This window comes from Meleagris gallopavo, chromosome 2 (assembly GCF_000146605.3).
Source record: "Meleagris gallopavo isolate NT-WF06-2002-E0010 breed Aviagen turkey brand Nicholas breeding stock chromosome 2, Turkey_5.1, whole genome shotgun sequence".
NCBI classification, from domain to species: Eukaryota; Metazoa; Chordata; class Aves; order Galliformes; family Phasianidae; genus Meleagris; species Meleagris gallopavo.
The window spans coordinates 67,316,403-67,339,520 of record NC_015012.2 but is presented as its reverse complement, the minus strand read 5'-3'; the positions used below and the strand labels follow the sequence as shown (position 1 = coordinate 67,339,520).

General features: G+C 46.9%; 1 protein-coding gene and 1 long non-coding RNA gene across 2 annotated transcripts in view; one reads left to right on the top strand and one right to left on the bottom strand.

The window, feature by feature from the left end:
• PRDM1 (PR/SET domain 1) overlaps window positions 1–23,118 on the top strand; it is a 690,597-nt gene that overhangs the window by 40,839 nt on the left and 626,640 nt on the right.
• LOC104909862 lies at window positions 176–19,960 on the bottom strand. The gene is made up of 3 exons (XR_792642.3): window positions 19,095–19,960; window positions 18,671–18,798; window positions 176–373 (listed from the first exon to the last, which is right to left on the bottom strand). It is a non-coding gene; the product is annotated as an uncharacterized LOC104909862 (long non-coding RNA).

Here is a 23,118-nt window from a genome sequence, read left to right as displayed (position 1 = left end):
ACAACTAGAAACATTCTATTTTTTTTAATAGGGTGGAAGAGGAAGTGGCCCTTCTTTCTTTCTCCACCCAACACTTGCACAAAGTTGCCTCCTTTCCTGCATTTCCCCTGAACAGGACAAAACTTATTACAAATAGCAGGAGGGGAAGAAAAACACATATCTACCTTGTGTCCGGGCTTCCTCCCTCTCTTCTTTGGGATCTTTACGACTGGCAGAGCCCCACTGGGTGCAGAGAATAGGCTTTGGACGGTCACCTTGATGGGTGCAGGCTGCAACGGGGGCCGGCCTCGCTTCCTCCCTGCGATGCGGGGGGATGGCATGGCTGCGGGGTCCTGGAGGGTGGGCAGGGGCGGAGAATGGCTCATCCCAGGAGCTGTGGGTCAGCCAGGAGCAGGGAGAAAGAAGACAAGAGCTTTCTACTCAGTTTTTCGTTTCGTGGTTTTTCATCAGCACGCCGAGCAGTAGCACATTTTCTCACATCGTCATTTTGTCTTTTACTGTGGACCATAAAGCAACAACAAATATGCTATAGGCATCCACTCACCATGCAATTCATCAACCACATTGAACTCTGCTGCTCCAAAATGAGACCAGTCCCCAGGCATGCCCATTTCTCCCCGCTGACCGTGAGTACAGTGCAGGGAGCTGCATCAGGGGGCAAGGTCTCTATTGCAGGTGGCTAACAGTGAATTCCACAGTGGCATCCTTACCCTGGATCCTGCGGATAAGCTGATGAAGGCACTTTCTTGCCCCCATTAGGATCACTGAGCACTTTCCCATGGCTTTAAAAAGCACCTCAACGTCTCTGTTGAATCCTCATTTTGCCAGTGTCAGAGATTTGGTGACCAACTGGCTCAAGTGGTGAGCAACTCACTCTATGCTCAACGTTCCCACCCTGCTTTCAGTGGGATACCCTCCTGCAGTCCCTGCCGACCTGCATTTTTCTTCGACCCACTGATTCTGCAGCTCCTTCCTCATCTTGGAAGTACTGCCCACATCAAACAGGCCTCCCCCCATCTCACAAAGTGCAGCCCTCCCGAACAGAGAGGCAGAGCTGGACCGCCAGGCTGCCGGCACAAAGTAGGAGGATTGCCAAACATTTACTCTCTGCAATTTTACAGCATCTGTTACCGCGCATGCTAGTAGTGGGCTTTTGGATGTACTCCATCAAAAGCTGTTATTTCATCACAACTTCGTGCAGCTGATGAAGTTGAACAGGGGTAATGGAGTGGAATCTGGTCCATTTCCCTCTGTCCAAGTTTTAATAAAGAAAACAAATATACAACCATACACAGAGAATCAAGGGAACACATAGCGTTCTTCATAGCTTCTGGCAAGGGTCGTGTGCTAACAAAGGTCAATAAAAAACCCACGCAGAAATAGCTTTTTGAATGTTGTTTTTTGCAGGCATCTGCTTTCCTGAGCGTGGGCAGAATGCTAACCCCGGCCCCAGCCGGCATACATTGCTAGGCATAAGGGCATAAGCAATTCTCATGCTTTTCTGATAAGCCTTGCTACGGCTGACGTTTTCAATTTCATGCTCCCCCAGGCCAGTGATAACAGAAGACTCCTTGCTTTACATTTTTACAGAGCTGACTCCTGGCCCTCTCACTTATGGAGAAAAGCCTGAAGATGTGGTCCCAACGCATCCTCGATGCTCAAAAGAGAGCAAGCAGAGGTTTGTTCATTACTACAAAGCACTACAGATTTCTACAAAATCTACAAACTGCAAATTCAAATCTGGTAATTTCAGAAGACAGAATGATCAGACTGAGCAGAACTGACATTGCAGGCAATGAAATGGGGCTGTGCTACTGCATGGTGCGAAGGGGCAGCCTGGTGAGGAGTGTCTGCTGCTGGGGATCCCCTGCCTCAGGGGTAAATAGGTTCTGCCTGGTCAGAACTTGGAAAGCATGGCTCACAGACAGCTAGCTCTCTCCTCTGGTCTTACCCACTCTGCAGTTTACAGAATCAGTTGCTGCACGAGCAAAAATAGAGAGCTCCCAAGCCCAACCCCCAGTAAATGCATTTATTTGAAATATATTAGAAACATATTTTTTAAATAACATTAAGGCTATCTGCTCAGCTTAGACAGATCCATTACATACGACAGGAGTTATCATTTGAATATACAGTTTCCAGTCTTTAATGTCAACTGCCTAAAACTGGCTGTATAGCATTAGGTCTGAGTGAGCACTACACGACAAAGCTGCCACCTTTTACCACACTGTCCAAGGACACCGTGGTTGCATCCTCCACTTATACTCAACCAGCTCAGGAACCACCTGAAAGCCCACTGAGAATGCCTGATTTTTACCGAATAGAAGTCTGGTGTGTCTGTGGAGAGTGTAGTTTCAGGGTTAAAAGCATCAGGCTTACCGCAGCAGGAGTCAAATGGAAGGGCTGATTCTATCCTGAGCATCACTGCTTTCCTTCTGTCTACAGCAGCATGCATCCTCCTCCCTGTAGTGCTCTCTGAGTGACATCCTCTGGGTCTCTTCCCTCTCCCAAAACACAGTGTCTCCACGATGCCATGTTACAGGGCAGGGGGCTGGGCTGGGTAGTAAAATGTGATGCTGGATATGGTAGCTTGGCAGAGCCCAGGAGGAGCAGTGGTACCCACACCAGTGCCAGGCTGGAAGCCAGCAAGCTGTGAGACATGGGACATGGATCTGCACTGAATGCTGCACTTTGCATTGCTGTGGCTGTGGTCTTGTTTGGTGGTGACAGATGGTTGGTGGCACCCCAGAACTCAGAGAGCTGACAGCCCCAGAAGCTGACCTAGAGAATTTCTTTGAGTAAAATGTCACTTTCTTTTTAGATCCAATGAGACATTAAACACGTGGCAGTCAGAAACACACTAGATATTAGCAGTCACTCTATTTTGTCCTCTGTCCTCTAAACTCGAGATATGTGACACTGTCTATCAGCAAAACCTCTTAAGGCCCTTCCCACATGTGCCGGCATACAGGAGCCAACAGGACTATACACAAAATAACCTCAATGTAAAGTATTTGAGCTGATAAAACAAAGACAAAAAAACAGAGGCAGTATAGAAACTACTGTTACTGCACCAACCATGACTTGGCTCTCCTCTCCTTTATGCTTCAGGAAACATAAGAACATTTTTGGTGGCATTTACTGTGTTACACTGCTGCAGATGCTGGAAGACAAATGTGCTCCCCAGCAGAGGGAAAACAGAATAATGATGCTTGGCCCTCAGCTCAGCTCCTGCAAAGTTTGCTGTCTTAGGGAACTTGATGCCACTTAAGGGTGAATCCAAGGAAGAAAATTACAGGCTGTTAACAGACACCTCCCTGATTCAGGGAATAGCTGTGGCACAAATAATTGGGGACAGTATGTAGGGAAGAAAATCTGCAGCTCTTCGCCCTGTCCTTGTACCCTTCCTAAGGCAGAAGCTTTGGACAGCTCTCACCATGGTGACGCTTCAGACTGACCCGAGTCTACCACTTTCCTTTCCTCAGTTTAAAATAACAGCAGGAAACTGTTTTACATGTACAGCTTCTCTTCACTTAATGAGGGCTAGGCGCAGAGTAACCTTCCCTTATCCTCACAAACGATATGGTCTGCTGATTTTATTTCCAGCCCTGCCTCCCACGTTGCCCCTTCAGATGCCGGAGAGCAGGCACAGAGAGGGGAGTGCTGCAGGAAGAGTGATGCCTTGCCCATCTGGACAGCCAGGGATATGCGGGGACCCTAAGCAGCTCCACATGCAGAGCAGGACATTCCCAAAAGCCCAAGCTTTGTGCCATGCTTGCCCTGCATCATGTGTTGGTATATTTGCTCTGTGACTGGCAACACTGTGCTGGTGGGTGCAGCTGATAGCAGAGGGAGCTACAGTGTATTTCCTCCTAAGCTGAGGATTTTTGATGGACTGCAAGGATCTGTTCTTAATAAAAACAAATGCCTGTAATAAATGCAGCTTTTAACCTACGCTCCAGTAACTGCAAGGGAGTAAAAATATCACATAAAATTTTATATCAGTAATTCCAGATCATGATCATTTAAATTTGGCTTACACCAGGTCTTACGCAAACCTGTGCATGGGCTGGCACAGAGATAATGCATAGGGAACGAGGGAACTGTACATGTGTTAATCCAAAGCAAGGTGCAGAAGTGAGTTGGGCAGGAAAGGTGTCAATTTCACAACAGCTGAAGGAGAATCCCCTTCATTCCCAGTGCAGTCATTGGTCCCAGTTGTAGGGACCCAGGAATCCCAGGTCCTGGAATTTCTGCCAGCACCTGCAGCCCTGCCTTTGACTCTTGCCTTCTGCACATCTCCCAGGCGTACATTACCAATGTTTGTGTGTGGAAAAGATAAACTTCTCATAAGCTTGTGTGGACTTCCTTCAGCTGTTTTTCGGGAAAGCACAGTCTGCAGGGGAATACTGCAATGGAAGGAAGGTGACATTCTTCAACCAGTGACAGGACTGTTTTTCCTTCCTTCCCTACATGCAGCTGGGCTGCCTTTGCACAGTGACCATCTGGAGATGATAGCCTGTGCAGTGGGTGAGTAATACAAGAAGCATTGCTTGAGCTGGAAGCAAAGCTTATACCTCCTAGATAGTATTTGGGGACATGGGGCACTACTCTTCTCTTAATTGTGAATATCAAAGCAGCACAGCTTCGTACATGAGAGGTCTCTAGTGAAGCAGGCAGCAGGAATTTGTTGCAAATAAAGGCATTGAACCAATATTGTCTTCCTGTCAGGATGTGGTTGCCTAATGTCACTGTATGGATGGCACCCATCTCACCACTGCTTTAAGAAAGAACAAGATAATGTCCAGCTGTGGCATGAAGTTCTTTAAGCGTGGCTTCCCTCTTTTCTTACAATGGCCCTGGGGACAGAAGTGAGAAGAAACTGCTTCTCTGAAGGGCTGCCCTGCCCATTTTGGCCAAAGAAAGATAATTTCTGTTTGTAAATCTTGAGACTGTTCAGTCAACAGGATTTGAGTAGAAACACCCATTTTCTCAAACCAATCATTACAGATACAAAAAACACATCTGTGCTGGCTGTGGGAATCAAGAATGAGATTCACTACTCCTCATTTCAAACCTTAGTTAGTCAATTGCCTCAGCATAGATACCTCCTGCCATTTCAGATCTCTGAGACCTGTGTCACATCTGCCAAAATTTCTTGGGCACTCCAGGTCACCTCAGATAGCACTAAAAGACTGTCTTAGGCAACCAGATTTAGCTTTAGGGGAGATTTCAATGAAAGATTACACCTAAATACCTACATTCAGACAGTTATCCAAAGGTATCTCCACATGGTCTGGATGTGTGACCTCCCACGATACCAGCTGGCCAGATGTGGATGTACTTTATGGTGGGCTCAGTGGCTCTAGGGTCCACATGCCAGGTCCAATCTGACAATCATGGGAACTTCATAACTTCTATATGGACATCAGTATATGGAACTAAACCAATTTCTAATAGTTTTGGTTTGACTTGTCTATTTTTGACCCAACATTAGGATGAGGTTAACACGTGTTTCTTACGTTAATAAAAGGATCCCAGGGAAACAAACTCAGAGGTAGACAACTATGATGTCTAGGTAAATTCCATCATTGCTTACTAACATCTAACCACAGCTAAGGACACTTTTTTCCTACCAGGAACCACTCTTGGGGAGACTGATCTTTAGACATTGAAAAGAAGTAATTGTGAGTACTTCCTCCCTACATAGAAGTGCTACAGCAGAAACTATAAGACACAAAGATGAATGAATGTGCTTTTGTTCTAGGCTGTAAAAACATGGCTTTCTAATGAGCTGTAATCGTCTGTTAGATAATTTTCTCCCTGCAGCACAGCGGAGATTTAACTCTCCTCAATAGAACTGAAAGTGGCAGCAGCATCCAGAACAGCATACACCAGCATCCATCACTGCCTACACATTGTCTGCCTTGCCCCAGAGCCATCGTCTCAGTCAGAGAGGCAAAGGGAGAATGGCAGTGCTGGAGAGGGCGAGATAGGAAACATTTCCTTCAGCACAGTCATTTTGAGCCTGAGACACACCTGGCAAAGACATGGTGTGCGTTCTACTTTCCTGCAGGGTAAGAGTTGATGTAACCACAAACTCATTCATATTCATATGAACCTGTTAACTCATTTCAAGCAGACCAGATAGGGCACAAGAAGAAAGGGTGAAATGTTTTGTAGGCCTGGTAGAAATACGGAACTGGTAGAGATGTGAGATTCACTTCTGTGGGTCCCCAGTTTTGGCTATCTGTCTTACGAGATGCCAGAATATTCATACAAGTGAGAGCAAAAGATCTTTGTTAATTGCTCCACGTTCATGTTTCTTGCCTGCTTTGCACCAGCTAGCCTGGATATGGCTGGCATGCTGCTGTCTGGCTGCCTGCATCTCTGGAAAATGGCATTTCTCTTTGCACCTAGCTTTTTACCTGCACATTACTCCCGGAAATGCTGCAGGTTACACTGCAAGGGCAATCACTTCACTAAAAAAATTGCCAACAGATCCACATCAAACAACAAAATACCTTTTTACCTCTGCATTTAAAATTATCCCCAAACATGCCCAAGCACAGCAGAAAGGCAGCAACCTCTCTGTCACAGGTGCTTTGCTTGCTGCTTACACTTGTGGCTGGCAGCTAGGGTGGGAGAACATCTGGCACAGCACGAGCAGCAGCTGGTGAGGCACCCTGCCTTCACCTCCTCTTTTCTGGGTGCCTCAGCAAAGGAGTAGGAGTGGGTAAGGCAGGGCACTGGCTTCTTCAAAACTCAGACAGTGTTGATGGTGTCTGCTCCTTTCCTCGTTAGTAAGAGCAAAAGAAAAAAGAAAGGAAAAAAAAAAGATTCCCGGTGTTATCTTACAGGCTGCTTTTTTTTTTTGCAGTTAATTCCATGGTAGTGACAGTGCTGTCCTTGAGGAGGTATCCTTTGAAGGATAGCACCCTGGTGACAGCAGGTAGAGCCATGCTGCCTGCTCACTCAGGTTTGCTAAATGAGTCAGAAGAAAATCCTGAAAACCCTTGCAAGAATGGGACCCACAGGAGCAGCCGAGGCTGGCCTCGCCTCCTCAGCTCACCTTTCTTCATTTGGCCTGACATTTTTGTTGCAGACTAGTAGCCTGTGGTAGAGGATTGAGGAAATGAGACTTCACAGAGAGCGAGCGAGCATGAGCAGAGAGCATGGGAGGGAGGATTGGAAAATGGAGGTGAGGTGGCCACAAGAGTGCTGACGATTGCTCTGCTAGGTGGGCAGGCCATGTGTGCCAAGTGGGCTTGTGCAAATCAGGCAGGAAAAAACAAGGCAAAGTCGCTCCTTCTGGCTCTTATGAGATAGGGTGCAGCTAGCAAAACTGCTTCTGGTAGTGTAGAGAGGCCAAAGGTAAGACAGAGCCTCAGTCTGCAGGAGCTCCTTTTGTAGGCCTCCTCTTACAGTAGTGCTTTACGATTTGCAGGACAAGCTTTTAGCAAAATAACCCTGCCCCAGCCTCTGGATGTGCAGAAGTGCCATTCTGTTTCAGTAAAAGCAGCCTCTTAAATTCTTCTCCAGAGATATCCTGACGGTAGCCATGTGTAGGCTACTGGTGAAGCAGGCCAGGAGCTGTGCAAAGCTCCCTGTGCAAGCTCAGACGAGAAGGATAGAAAGCTGAGGTGGAGGGCAGGGCATCTTAAGTTTATTTGTTACTATGATCAAGTAGCTACTCCTGCAGGCTTGCAGATTCAGGAGTGCTGTTTAACTACTCTTCCTGTCAGTCTACCTCCACTTGGTCTCCTTGCCTTCCCTACCTGTGCTCCCCATCTCGCTGATGGGTTGCAAAGCTTCCTAAGGAGGAAAGCTCTTATCCATCACCTCCTTACACTTGGGAGGCCAATGGGATGCAGCATCTCTGAGAGCATAGAGAAGTGAAATTGAGAGCTGCCACCTTTCCTGCCTACAACTGGATGAAAATACCATCTGTGAGCTCTCTGCATGCATCCCTGTTGCCCTGCACCTGGCTGCCTTCAGTCCAGGACCAAGCAGCTTTCCCAGGGATCAAGAAGATGCAGTGCACATTTCTCCTTTCTTTGCAAACTGCCAAGCATGATTTCCAACAACAGAATCCTCCAGCCTGTGTTTCCTCAGCTGAAACTGTGGATACTGGAGATGCAAAGATGCCTAGTAAGTTTTTAACCAATTGGTGATGCTGAAGCAAATCTTTTATTACATACATGAGTGTCCGTAGCCCTGATAGGACCTCAACCCACAAAACCAGGGATGAGTGATTCTGAACAAGAAGCAATTAAATTTAAATTGGGATTCGTATTTTAGCAGTTCCTGCTTCACATATTCGGTCAAGCAGTGGCTGGTTCAGACATTCTAGTTTCTGATCATACATTTTCCTTGTGTGATGTACAGGTTGCTTTCTAGAAGTCCCCTCCTGCCATTAGCTCTGTTACCAGAGAACTCGCACGGTTAACAAGCTAACCCCTCCTTGAACTGGAGGCACACAAAGCAATCTTATTTATCTACAACCTTCAGACCAGCAAAGAAAGCACCAACTTCTCTTTTGAATGCAGTTACTTTCTTTCTCATCTTCTGCGTCTCACACAGAAGCCAGAAGCTTTCATCACCGATAAGCCACAGAAGACCCCTTCTGCTCTTTGTTAAATGTTCAGGGGCAAAGATTTGGAACAAATTAATGTGAAATGAGCAACATTTATATTATTGCCATTTCAGTTCTCCAACTGAGTCTGTAATTGGCTGATACTCATATTTTTTCCCTCTTGCTCATCTGGCAGTACTCTGGCCTCTTCTTTTATAGCCACTTGCCTTTTTTTTTTTTTCCCCCCTAATTTTCTGCAGGTTCTGCATTTATGGGACATCCTCAAGCAGTTTCTGCAGCAAATGGATAAGCCTCACAAAGCTCGTTTCCAAGAAGGATCCAGATACCTAGATAATTTCCATGAAATGCTTCCAGTGTTTTATTGAACCAGCTGTACATTGACTTTCCCACAGGAAAAGGAGTTTGAAATTCATGTTGAGCTGGAAGAAGGACTTAGAGAAGGTCAGTGCATTGAGATGGAGGGAGATGGTCAGGGAGAAGAGGCAATGCCCCACACCTCATTTGCCTTCTCACCACACAGAATTCCTCTTGAGTGCATGTGCCACAGGATGTGATAAGGAGGGATTTCCTACAAATTTCTCTGGAGGTGATGGAAGAGAATAAGCAGAAACAGCAGAGAGAAAGTCTCACCAGTATGATACAAACATACAGATGTGTGAGGATTCAGGATGCTTCTCCCAGTTTGCCTGGTGAACACTGCAGTGGGATGGTTTGGAGTTTTTGTAAAAGGCAATGTACAAAAATTATTCTTTTTTAAGAAACCATTTTACAGGAGAGCACATGGTACAACAAAACATTGTCAGAGAAGTTTCCTTGCACTCAGGTGGAAGGGCTGGAAAGCAGCAACAGGTGGCCTCACAGGGGACCTCTTGTGATGAATTGGCCTTTGAAGGCAAATGTAACTAATTCAAAGTCCCAGCTTCTCATGGTCTGCTGTCACAGCTGCCTGGAAGACGTGTATCCCATACAGAGGTGAATGTAACCCTGAAATTGCCCTCCCCTGTCAGCTTCACCCTTGCTCAAGGCACAGGTGTTCCCTTCCTCTCACTAGCATCTGAGATCAGCAGCAGGTCTTCCTATAAGAGTGCTTTCAGCCTAGTCCTGAGCTGCAGGAACACGGCTTATGAATGTTTAATTAATCACAGAAGAGTTTGGAAACAAATGCCAGCACTGCTCGCCTGGAACTCGCCTGGCTGTCAACCAGCGAGGCAGGAACTGATCCCTGAAATCGTCTGGAATTAGCAGGAAAAGAGTCACAGGCAGAAAGGCTCCAGTCAAGTTGGAAAAGTCCCTCTTTCCCCAGCTCCAGCTGACCTCCAGCAGTGTAGTAAGAAATGCAAGCAAATTTTATAGTGGAAAAGAGAAAATTGCTGTGATGAGCTGCTTGGGGTGGCCTGGCGGTTCTCTTCTGGCATTATAGCCTCCCAGACTACTCTAGGTATTTCTTTATTGCTTACATACTGTCCTCTTCAATTACTTTAGCAAATAAATTCATTTTTAGCACAGAGGCAGCCCCAACCCGGGGTACACCCTCATCATTCCCTGCTGGGACTGAAACTTCTATGCTTCCCTCCTTGTCTGAACATGTCTGCAGGGCTAATGTATCCATACTGCAAAAAGAGGTGGGAAAACTCTTCCCGTTAAAATCTGCTTTACAGGAAGCCTGAACACTACAGAAGCAATCCTCTCCTTCCTCTGTTTCACACCAATTACACCCACCCATGCACACAGCAGCACATCTGGTTTACACTAATTATGCTGCATTGCAGCAAAGTCCACTAAATGTCCATGCTCCCTGAAACCAGCCCAATGGGCAAGTGACAGTAGCAAGAGCCAGCCAGCAAGGGCCACCGCAAGCCACCAGGAACCACTGGCCACTGTACTAAGGTTGGATGGGCACAGCCACGGCACAGAGTGGAGGACTGAGCTGTGAGAAATGTGTTCGTGTCTCAGAGGAGCTGATGGATGCCCCAGAAAATAAAATTGATCCCCTAAATCTGAGGAAGTGATATTACAAAAGTCAATAGGGAAATATCTTTTCTTAGATGCAGGGCAGGAATTTCACTCATTTCTCACATAAAGTTATCCTTACTCCTCAGGGACCTTCTGCACTTTTATATTACATTTTGAGCAATAATACTTATAAAAGATCCATGCCTTTCTGGCATTAACTGGAGTAGTTCTTAGGTTTCTGCCTTTAGGGACTTCAGGAACCACAGCTTCTGAAGATGCTCCAAGCTTTCATTTCCATACACAGGAGACATGTTTTTATTCAAACCACATTTTAACATTGGAATCGATGACATAAATAAAAGGATACTTATTTAATCATTACGCTCAGAAAAAAACAACAAAAAAAACCCCAGTGTGCATCACTGCTAGCGTCTGTGGTGTTTGCTGGGACTAAACAGTCCCCACTGCCACCACTTCTCTTGTGAGAGGAAAAACTCTGATGCGGCTCAAATCCTTGCCTAAACTCGGATGGGTTCAGAAGGGAAACCAGAGCCTTCCAACACATCTGGAGCAGAAATATGCTGGGAAGCTGCAAAGCATCCCAGAGCTCAGATCGTGGGAATGTGGTGGGCAGGTCAGTGGGGCTGGGTGAGTGGGGCTGGACACTAAGGCCTACTGGCTGCAGCTAGTCACTACAGCACAGAGTTGTATTTACGACAGTGAATGACACCTATAAATCATTTTTAAACAAACACACTACTCTCACCTTTCATAACTGTTTTGGCACACTTCTCCCCTACAATAAGCCATCGTATCCTATTTTCCATATAATTTGCAGACTGTATTTGGCAGCAACCCTCCATTCATCACCTAAACACTTTAAACTGAGAATAAAAATGCTGCAGCTGACTTGCGTATCACTGTGTGTATACCTTGGCATTTGCAAAACTGGACTGATGGGATGCCTGCTTAACACACAAGAGATGAAAGATATCATAGGATGAACTTACAGTGAGTTTGACCTTGTAAGTGCCAACACTAGCTGGAGAGAGCAATGGAAGGCAAATACACTGTTGCCGTCCATTTTAAGTCTCCACAAGAGTAGTTTGGGACTGGAGAAGAGCGCATATGGAACATCCACACCCTGCACATAGTGCTTTTTCTCCATGACACATTGTTTAGTGGTTCTTGAGATACCATTATTGTAATTTTTAATACGTCTGTTTCACAAAGTTGCCAACAAAGGTCCAATATAGGATGGCAAAGTCTTCCACTCCTGGCTACATTTCTTCTCACTTATTGGGACAGCAGTGCAAGCATTGAAGACAACGGCTCACAGCTCCACAGAAGTGCCTGGAGCTGCTGAGGAAGAAGTGTCTGCAGTCAGATTCAGGCATGCAGCATCCCTGATGCTGACAAATCAACCACTCATGTCACGTTCCGACTTAGGACTGAGGTTTCCAAACTTGGTGGCAATGGGTGCTGGGAGGAATCTCTTAGTGCCTGAGGACTGTCCCTGTATGTGCATCAGTGAAGAAGCGACTGGTAGCACCTGGTTTTCTGTGGAAAGGAACACCTCTACCCCCTGCCAGTTGCAGCATGCTCTCCTTTGTGTGCTCTTAGAGAAGCAACCAATGTGTCTACATGAGCCTAGTGAGGAGGGGTTGCACACTGTTACTCAGTCCTAAAAATCTCTCTAGCACAAACACTTTCATAATCCCTACATAAGAGGTCCTGGTCAACTTTCTGCCCTGCAGAATTTTTTCAAAATTGTTCAATAAAATGTTCCAGCTTTTGATAACTTCTGCCAGTGAAAAAGTACAAGTCATTATGAAACAGATTAAGTATCTGCAGGTCATAATTCACTCTGCACACACATACGTAGGTTAAGGGGTCATCAGTTTTTTTTTTTTGTGTGTGACCATGTGTAGTGGAAGTGCTAAGTCATGGCTTGAAACAGTGATTGAGCACCTGCTGGAAGGCGAATTCCAGGGGAACTCAGGTGCATGCAGTGCACCTGACTGACCAGAAGTGGTGGAGCCAGGATCAACCCCCTCTCAGACTTTCTTTAAGGGCTGGCAGTGGAGGTGAGGGTATCTTGGGGGAGATCTCTACCTGTGTGAGGCCCTCTGAAGGTGAGCAGTTTTTTTTCCTTTGTTTTTTACATCTGCAGCTGCTGCGCTTGGTCTTATCCTCACTTGCTGCAGCCTGAGACTTTGCTACCTTACTGTCATTGTTGTTTTCCATCATATTGTGGTGTTACACTGTGTCACTCAGGGATGTATTTGTTATAAGCTTCTGGGACAATTGCTACGTATCTCTTAATGAAAGCTGTCTGAAATAGTAGGTTGAAATTTGCCTTGTATCTCTTTTGGAAATCCAGGGTAAATGCCAAAGGATCAGGTGTGCGTAAGGCAGCTGTAGCAAGGGGAACAAAGTCCCCCACTATGAATACCTACCTCTGCATCTTAATGCCCGGTGTCAGATTCTCTCTCCAGCACTGTGATTCAGTTGGGACCCAACACCACCAGTGTCATCACTGTGTCCCACACTCTTCAGCTGAAGTTGTTTCCTGCACTCAAAGTTTATCCTATTTTTGCCCTCAAGCTTTCTTAGCTCATTTATCGTATCTTGCAAGTGATGACTTTAACCCACTTCATCCAGAAGACTGCCACACTCACATAGAGCCTGTAAGGGGCTGAGTGAGGGTGCCCTAAACAGCACATAATGAATGGAGCCCTGTAAGCACCTGGAGGGATCTCAAACTTTATTTAGTTTTCTTTTCTCTTTCCTCCCAGTTTGCACTCCTGAGCACACTCAGGCTTTCCTAGTGTGTCACTTCTCCCCTGGTGCTTTAACACTCTTGTGCTGACTGTCAGCCTGTGCTGCTCTTTCTAGCAAACAGTAGGCAATGGGATGCAGTATCAAGTTTTTCACTGCCCTGAAATTAGCATAAGAAGCTCATCAGCTATGAGTGCAGGCAAATGTGACCTTTTCAGAAGCTGGCTTTATTTATACATTCTGTTGTCATTAATTCCTCTGTTGCTAAAATCTATTAGAAAAGAGTGGTGCACAGCCTTACGTGGCTCATCCTGCATGGAGACATGTCTGGTGGCTGTAGGAGACTCCTGTCACATGGGACTTTGCAGGGTTGCATAGGAATGAGTTTAGGAGAACAGCCTCACTTCCAAATTCACTGTAATGAATCACTCAACAAGAAGCTTTGGTTCATCCTGCTCTTCCCCATTTTTCAGCGGGTAATGCTCCTTCTTGCCATCTTCCAGATCACGTACCCAGACAATCTTTCTTTTTTCTCTCTGGAGGCACAGGAGCATCCTTACCCTTCCCTGTGGAGGTGTTGGGAACACAGATGACACCAAGGTCCCAACACTGCAGCCTAGGGCTGGCTTGAGCAGTACTTGCATCAAAGCATAGGATAGCTATGCTCTGCCCCAGCTCACATTTGCCTTAAAATAGGGCCAGTGCTGGTAGGGATTCAGGAAGGGAAAACAAACAAACAAATGAAAAACAAAACCTCATCAGTTATCTGAACTTTGGGGCTAAGCAGCAGCAAAATGTTACTTTTGCCCTCTGGGTAGGAGCCAGCAAGCTGCTCTCAGCCTGAGGGCCCTGCTTCTCCCCCAGGCTGGCAGGTACGGGGAGAAGATAAGGGAATAATTCACATTTATGAACCACCACAGTTCAGCAGCCTCTCCTGCTACCAGGGCACTGAAATGCCTTGTCAGCTTCCTGTGTGACACCATATTACCCTAGGAGCTCTCAGCAGGTCAGAGATCCAGTACCAAGCTGATGGGCCTCACCTGAGCGGACCTTTCTTTCCAATAGTGACAAGCAACCTCATTTCCTTGCTGGCTCAGCATCAGTCCCCTTTGTCAACAGACTGACACAGCGATGGTATACAAATAATGGCTGAGGACATGAGATCAATACTATTTTTTTTGCAATATTGTCTCCCTGTTTAATAACCTCATTTAATTAAAAATCACCTGTGGCAACCATAGCAGGTAGATTTAATATAAGTTCTGAAACACCTGTGATAGCATGAATTCATCATCTGTTAATGAAAATGTCTCTGAATTTCAAGGCATGTCCTCAGAGTTCACTTTCCAGTCACTGCATGGAGCAAGGGAACAAAATGTGGTGAGGGTCCCTCTGAAAGAAAAGGGCAAACCATGCATGTAGATGGCTACATATGGCTGGACCCCCTCTGCCCCACTGGCTGATATGGAATGAAAGTTGCTCACCTTGGGTAGCAGGAGAAGCAGAAAGGTCAAATTCATGTAAAAAACATGACTTTGAGGCATGGTATGACTTCACCTCACTGGGGTTTGTGGACTTCTGCTTTTAGTACTGTGGACTCCCTCCAACACTCATTGTGAAACTCAGTCAAAACCACCAGGCTTCACCTTCATGTTGGAGGAAGCCATAAACACAGAGGCTCTGGAGCCCAGATTTTGCAAATAAATAAAGCAACTATCTGCTTGGCATAGCCACTGAGGATGTGGTGACAGATGGGTAGCAACATAACTCTCACCCCAAAGCAGGCTGGCTGCACCAGCTGCATGTCAGCAGGTGAGGAGGGCTGTGGGATGGGGTGAGATTCCCCTACGGCCTGCTGGACGCTGTGACCTCCCTCCCCATGCTGCAGGGAAAACTGAGCACCAGCACCAGAGTGGTGCTTTGCTGGGTATCCCTTTGAATGACTAAACCAGAGTGAATAATAAGTATTTAGATATGTTATGGTCTATTCCCTCATAGGAAGGCAATTTGTTTAGATAACTTCCATTAATGTTGAAGGGAGTCATTCACATAAAATCTAAACATGTTAATGGCCAGCTAGCCTCCCCTGCGTAGTATTTCGTGGTGCTGCATTTAGTGAGCGCAGTATAAGCACGGCTGGCTTGATATGCAAATAAATTCAAGTATTTACTGAGCCATAAGACACAGTTACTGGGCAAATCTCTCATTCATCGTTTATACAGAAATAGATAGATGGATGCTGCTGGATAAAATCAGGAGATAAGCACTATAAACATTTTTTTTTTTAAGGTAATGGGGAAGGGTACTGAGTTCCTGCATGTACATAAATAATGGTCATGAACAGTTTTTTTTGCGACATCCTCTCCCCAGTGTATTTTCACTCTGTGTCTTTACTGTGTATCTGCGCAGCAGCCACCCCCTGAGGCTCACTGTTCCCTGCTGGGTTGCATTCCTATTGAAAGCTAGGGGTCTTTTGCCTAGAAATCCCTGTAAGCTTAAAGTCCTTCACTGTCCCTGGTGTTGGTTCCAGGCTGGTGTGTCTGTACAAGCTAGAGGGCACAGTGGTGAGAACACTGGTAACATGGCACAAGGGGCAGGTCAGAGCAGCCACTGAGGCTCATGGTTGATGTCAGAGGGTCAGGCCATCTAGAGATCATTGTCTAGCACAGTTTGCTTTTTAGATAAATAAATCTGGATTGATTTCTAGATTGCTTGGCTTTACTTGAAGCATTTGAGTAGCTCATTCCCTCCAGCGGTGGGTTTATAGACTGCCTCAACACTAGCTGGAGGCTCTCAGGATAGCAATGATCACAAATCTCAAATCTGGTGCAAGGTGAGATCTTGGTCTAGAATTTGAGCCATTGCTGCTAAGGGCTTTCATGTCACCAAGAGCTTCTGCATCATGGGGACATGACTTTCCTCTCCAGGTAGCTCCAGCTAACACACATCAGCGTGGTATCTGCAGCTAGCTACCTCCAGCTGGCATGCTTCTTCAGAGGGGTCTCAGGGAGGTGTTTACCTCTGGGGATCTGCTGTGCCAGGACATTCCCATTTACAGATTTGCCTATCCATCATATACACATTAGTTGAGGGGTGCAGGAAATCAGGGACTATCTCCTTGCCCTGGGGAGCTGTGACAGGGAAACGTAGTGGGAAATGTGAGGGTGAGGTGGAGATGAGGATGAAAGAGGGATGGAAAGCAAATCCTGTCCTTGACATCCTGTGCCCCAAATGAACACAGCAAACTGAACAGTCAGAGAGCAAAGGGCTGGCATTTATAGCAGCATTTTTCCCGTAGGATGGGAATCACCTCTGAAGATGGGGTCAGGATAAACTGCAGGGCAGCAGCAAACTGCTCAGTTCAAGAGGAATTATTCATCCTTCAGCATAGCATAATTACACATCCAGACTGTCTCTGGGCAATTCTTTATTCTGGCCAAATTTACACTAGTTCCTAAAGGGAGCAGTCAATCTTAATGAACGACTTACAGTTTCATCATCTTTGTAAGGTTTTATTACAGAAGTGGAATATCAGAAGTTTGCATCTTTAATTAGTAGAATTTAACTCTAGCTTCCCTGCAGGTTACCTTTTTTTTGTGTGTCAGTTTTTTCATTCCCATCAATAAGAAAACTTGGTGAAAAGATGCTTCCTAGATTGTAGGTTATTTTCATTTCATGAATCAATAGACACTGCCTTCAGTGCACCCAGTCATTGTGATTCTGTTTCACAGAGCAGTATATAGCCCCCTAGCACACAGACACACAATTTCCAATAAGCATTCTTCTGATACAGTGCAACAAGGAGAAAATTTTCTTGTGCACAGAAAAACAATTCCTCATGGTGCAACTTGCTACACAACTAATGCACATCATTCATTGTTCTCTTTCAGAGGAGCCTGGATCTTTCTCTGCAGGAGTAAACCAATAACTGCTCATTCACTCTGCTGGCAAACCTGTGGTGACCACCACCTGTGTAGTGCTTTGCCACCCTAATGGTTAGAGGGAGAGCTCAGCTGGGAGCGCTCTTTGTAAATTCAGCTGACTCCTCCTTTGCACCATTTTTAAGCTGTAGGAAGAGAAGGAGGGCAGGATTTCAGGGGAACTGGGGTGGGTATTTCTCCTCACCATTGTGTTTTTCTCTTCAAAGAACACCATTGCACCCTAAAACATACTTTATGAAAGTGATCTAAGGTCTCCTGCTGTCAGGGTTTCTCCATTAAATCTAGGAGAGGAAGATAGATGTTTGAGAGAGACCAGTGTAAGGTCACACCTCAGCCTGCTGAAGCTTGGAGTGTCAACTGTGTACTGTGATGGGGTGCTCTATAGTGTTTCACTATTAAAAATAATATTTCAAAAGATACATTTTGTGGTAACACAATGCTAAGGAAAGGACTGGGGAAAAGTCCTGCTGCACTTTTCTTCTCGTGAGGTACCATGGACACCTTACCAGCAGGTGAGGAACCTCAAGGCATGGCAATCCTTGCCTCAGGAAGAAAGCTGCCTCCTCCTGCCCGCTCTTTTCCACAAAAAGTTTGAAAGTACTCAAGTTAAACATAGTTAAATGAATTGATCGCTGTATCAGTTGCATGTGATATCAACAAAGCACTTATCAATGCTGCAGAGTTTCTGACCTGATGCAGCACGTAACTTTAGGTATGACTGATAGCTCTTTGTCTTGCCACACTTCCACAATCCCATGCCAGCAAGCTCATTCCCCTGATACGTCTCTGACCTGAGCAGCGTGTGCACCAACCAAGTTACTTTTAAGATGGAGCAGGGGGATTCTGCCTCGTTGGGAAAATCGCTGTGGCAGCTTAAAGTGAGTAGTCACTGCAGCCTGCAGGTCCAGAGCCCTTGACCAGCACCAGGCCCCAGGACCCACACGTTTCCATCTCCCAGCCCATCCCCAGGCATCACACATGCTGACCAACCCCAACCCTGGCTGCATGCAGCTGGATGTGGCTGGCAGCACACAGGGTCAGAGGGCTGTAAGAACTGCTTGCGTGAAGTGCAAAGTGGCACAAAGATACTTTTTAATCTGCATCCCCACACCCACAAATGACACCATTCCTACAGTTTCTATTTAACCCCTCAAAAAACTGTGCCTAATTCTAAAAGCCCTTCATCTATCCTTGAGCAAAACATCTCCAGAAGCCTCTTAAAAGAAAATCAGCACTAAAGAGAAGCCTCCCCTTCATGCAGAGAATTTAAACTTTCCCTCATAGCTTGCTGGGTGCCCTGCCCATCCCCAAACAAGCCCTGTATGCACCCGACCAGAGGCAGCTCCCATCTGATAGACCACTGCCATCAGCCCACTGAGGTGCTGGGTTACTCACGGACCTGTGCTGGCCTTCACCAGTGGCAGACGAGGCACGGGCTGTGGACTGGACAGCAGCTGACAGGACTGACAGGTCGTGTGTGCATCTCCTCCAGGCGCAGGGTCCTTCCCAAGTTTGTCCTGGAAGCACCTGGAAGATGAGCACAAAAGGCACTGCTGAGGTGCAGTCCTTAGTATTTGGGGACAAGCTGGCACACCAACAGCATCACTTCCTTTAGTTTCAGGAACAGGGGACAATTAGTCTCAGCATCTGGTCTGAAGATGGGACGGGCACCAGGATGTCGGCACCTGACACCTCCCACAGGCTCCAGTGAGGAGCTGCGAAGTTAACACGCGTGCAAGCAGAACGGGAACTGCTCAAACCGGGCTCAACAGCAAGAATCAGGCAGAGAAAAAGAAAGAAGAAAAAGCATGCTTTCCCCTTACCTATCGCCTCTGTTAGAAGCCTGGGCAGTGCCTTTAGAGTGCCCGGGCGTCTGGAGCCGCTGGGCACAGGACTTTCAGCACATGCTCACAGAGCCCAGCACAAGCCATCTTCTCCTGCCTCCTAGCACCACGCGAGCCTCCAGCAGCTCCGCTCTCCAGCTGCAAACATCTCATTAGACTAATGCATTCAGCACAGGCAGAAAACTCGATTTACCATAGCTACAGCAATGAATTTCCATTACGATGACAGCTTCAACCACATCATGTCCGGAAAACCAGCCAACCACTGCCTTTTAAAGAACGCATACATTTTACACACAGAAAACGGGGGGCCGTGTATGGTGTTCCCTTTCTCTTTGCAGCTAAACGGAGAACAAATTGCCATGTCTGTGCATGTCAGAACTCCGCAAGCCGAAAGGTGGAGGCATCCGGACGTTTTGCAGGCGGCGGTACCCTGCGCAGCGGTGCGGTGAGCAGCGCCCGTGTTTGCAACATTTCTGTTTTAGCTACCCCTCCTCTGTTGCCATAGAAACCAGCCTGTATCATCGTCTCTTTGTCCCGATCATGCAGTAGCGTGGCCCAATATTGAGCTCACAATGGGGAGGACCACTCGCTCTGTTATTTTGGAGCATTATTTTTCCAATTATTTAAATGGGAGCCGGGGAGCAGCACTTGGGACCTTTGTGCCAGCAGTGCTGTGAGTGCGTGGGTACAGCCTGTCACTGCCCTTCCAGCTGCTCACCTGCGAGAAGGAGCCGAGTCCCTCCTTATTCAGCACATCACTAGCAGCTCTCACCTAAAAACAGAAAAAGAAAGCCCGTAATACTTCTAATAAATAATAGTCATAATAACCCTGTCATGCTCCATTGCCTGCTCTTGATCAGATTACACCAGCAAAGGGGTTTGTTGCAGTTGTTTGCACATCTCCCCACTGCCCACTTCACACGTTTGTGTACATCGTTAATGCAGTGTTTGTTGCAAAATGTGCTTCTCACCTCCCTTCATTCTCATTAATGTGAAGGCTTCATCAGAGGTCTCGTGGCTGTGGTCCATGCTCTCCAGTTCTGCACCAGCCTGACTTTGCTGGCTTTAGAATCGTAGAATCATTAAGGTTGGAAAAGACCACCAAGATCACCTAGTCCAACCCTAACCCACCCCCACCATGCCCAATGGCTGTGTCACTCAGTGCCAATCTCTGTGTTACACTTCCAGGGACAGTGACTCTGCCACCTCCCTGGGCAGCCAGTGACACTGAGTCAGGCAGAGCTGCAGCTGGGAGAGGTCCCCTGCTTTCACAGCAGAGATGTTGGTTTAGGGGGGCTGCTGGTGCCCTGTCAGCATGGACAGGGGTGAAGCTGAGGAAGAAGAGGAAGAGGCAGGCACGCAGCCCCTGTACCTTCCCACCAGCATCAGCCATTAGCAAGAGCATGCACCTGTGGGACAGCTGGTGCTCTGCCCATAGCCAGAGAAAAGCTTTGTGCCCCTAAAGTGAAACGAACAAACAAACCAAGCAACAGAAGTTCAGTAGATCTTGGGGAAACAAGACAGCCTTTCTTTTTTCTCTTTTGCTAATGTTTCTGTAAATTCAGCAGATACTGTAAATGTGAAATCAGCAGAGAATGGGATCAACGGCTTTCTACTTTCCTCTGCTGGTGTCAGAAACCCACAGTGCTTGCAAAGGTGCTGGGTAAAAAGGCACAGCTCAGTCTTCATTCTGGCAAAGTCCTGCGAGTCTCTTTTCTCCCTCCCTCTTTGTTGTTGTTGTTGTTTGCTTTGTTTTTAAATCAGCGCCAGTGGGGCAGCACTTACAGATCCCACTTCAAGAGTAAAGTGAATGAAGCTGGAAACATATACAAATCTCTGTTGCACATTCCGTAACAGGATAAATGGGGGTAAAAGTGATTAAAAACAAATAATCAAGACAAGACCTTTCCAACAGCATGTCTGCTCTGTTAGGCTGTTTAAAACACCGAGTGTGACTCTTTGCCATCCCCATTGCTTCCCATTTCCCAGCAGACTCAATGTGGCTGCAGCTCATCACACCCATTGCTGGCACATGTCACAAACACAACAACACAACATCAAAAACACAAACCCTGTCTCCCTTCTTTGGTGTGTCCTGCATTCCCCTTCATGCTCTGTTTGTTGTTGGGCAGAGCCCGGAGGTGGGTGAAGCTTTTAGGGCGCCCAGCATGAGGCAAGGGCAGCTCTTACCAGCTCACGCCAGGGCAGACAGGAGCTGCTGGGTGCCATGTCTCCAGGATCACACCAAACCTCCATCCCTGGCAGTGAAAGCACCACCAGCACTGATATACTCCCACAGAACGCCGTTTCACTTCGAGCATCACCCTGCAATTTATATGATTTGATTGTTTAAACAATTACTTGCAGATTTCTACAAAATCATTCAGGTTAAGAGAGAAAGGCAATTAAACGTCTCCAGTCAGCCCATGCACGTGCATCCCGCCAGGCATGTAGGCACAAGACCAACAGGGCAGGGCCTGGGGTGCAGGAGTTGCCACCAGAGGGCAGGTTTTGTAATTTGCGTCGTTCTTTATTACACTTATTGATTTAAAAATATTTTAACAGCTCGTTTATTGCTGTGTTAAAGAGCTCAGAAAGGCAATAAAGTGATGTGGCGTCCTCGGTGATAAAAGAAATAATCCTTCAGAGCTGCAGAAATAATGTCTTCCTCCCCTTCTGTGCTTGTTTTAGGCAAACCCCAAGACTGCCAGCACTGAAAAAGCAGAGTGTTTGGACAAAATTCCTCACACCTGAAGCAGGCAACTGAAATAAAGTTCAATAACCATGGCCAGAACTGGAGCATCAGTACAGCTTGCTGCAGCTAAGGAACAGAGTACCATTCACATCTCTAGGCTAAAGAGCCTGACTCAAATGGTCACTTTCCACCTGTTTATACAGCATGGACTTCTCATGGACCATGTCTGCTGGCCCAGTGCTAGCAGTGGTATTCAAATCCTGATGCAGCTCCAGGAGCAACACAAGGAGATCATGTATCTATCTGCTGCTTTGTTGATGCTACCCATATGCCAAAGTTTCCAAATCTGTGCCAACCAGAATGGATGCATATTGCACAGCACAGCACAGGGTCTTTGCTCAGCACTGAGCCCAGAAGATGTTGGTCAGAGCATCTTGCTCCAGAAACACCAAGGGGATGGCAATTGCTGCATCACGCTCTGTGTGAAGATCAAGGAAGAGTCAGGATTATTTTTTGCATGACTTTCCATTGCTAATTACATTAGCCATGCCTGACAAGGATAAGGCACTGAAAGGCTGAATTAGAAACTCTTCACTGCTTATGCAATAGAACTGTTTTTTGTGGCCCCGAGGTCCCGGCATGCAACTGAGGCTCCCTATGGAGCATGTGGCCCCCAGTCACCTTGCAAACAGGTGACAGAGAGGAATCAGCAGACAGACTGTGCTCCTGATACAGTGAGCCCTCGGTCTGCTCCTTCCCCTCACAATACTTATGAAGAACTAGGGGGTGTGGGACTGGGTCAAAACCACTGTAACTCTCTCCCAAAAGGGCAAGGTGATATCCACTGCTCAGTGGCGGAGCCTCTGCCCTGTTGTTGCCGAGCAGAGCAAAGCTATTTGAGAGAGAAGGACAGGTGGAAACAGATACCGACTCAGCATTGTGGGCGTCCCCCCCAGACCATGCTCGGCTCCCCAGGTGCCTCTGCGGAATAGATTTGAGCTCCTGGAACCCGAGGGAGAGGTGTGTGCAGGTGTGGAGGGAGGCCCACCTGTGAGGGTGCCTCGGGGGAAGCGGTCACCCCCGCGCCTCAAGACTTCCTCCATCCGGAAGGATAGAAGGGTGGTGGTCATAGGCGACTCCCTGCTGCAAGGAACCGAAGGCCCTATATGCCGGCCTGACCCTACCCGCAGAGAGGTGTGCTGCCTCCCTGGGGCACGGGTCAGGGACATTGCTAGGAGACTTCCCAGACTGATCTGCCCTTCTGACTACTATCCACTATTGATAGTACAGGCTGGCAGTGAAGAA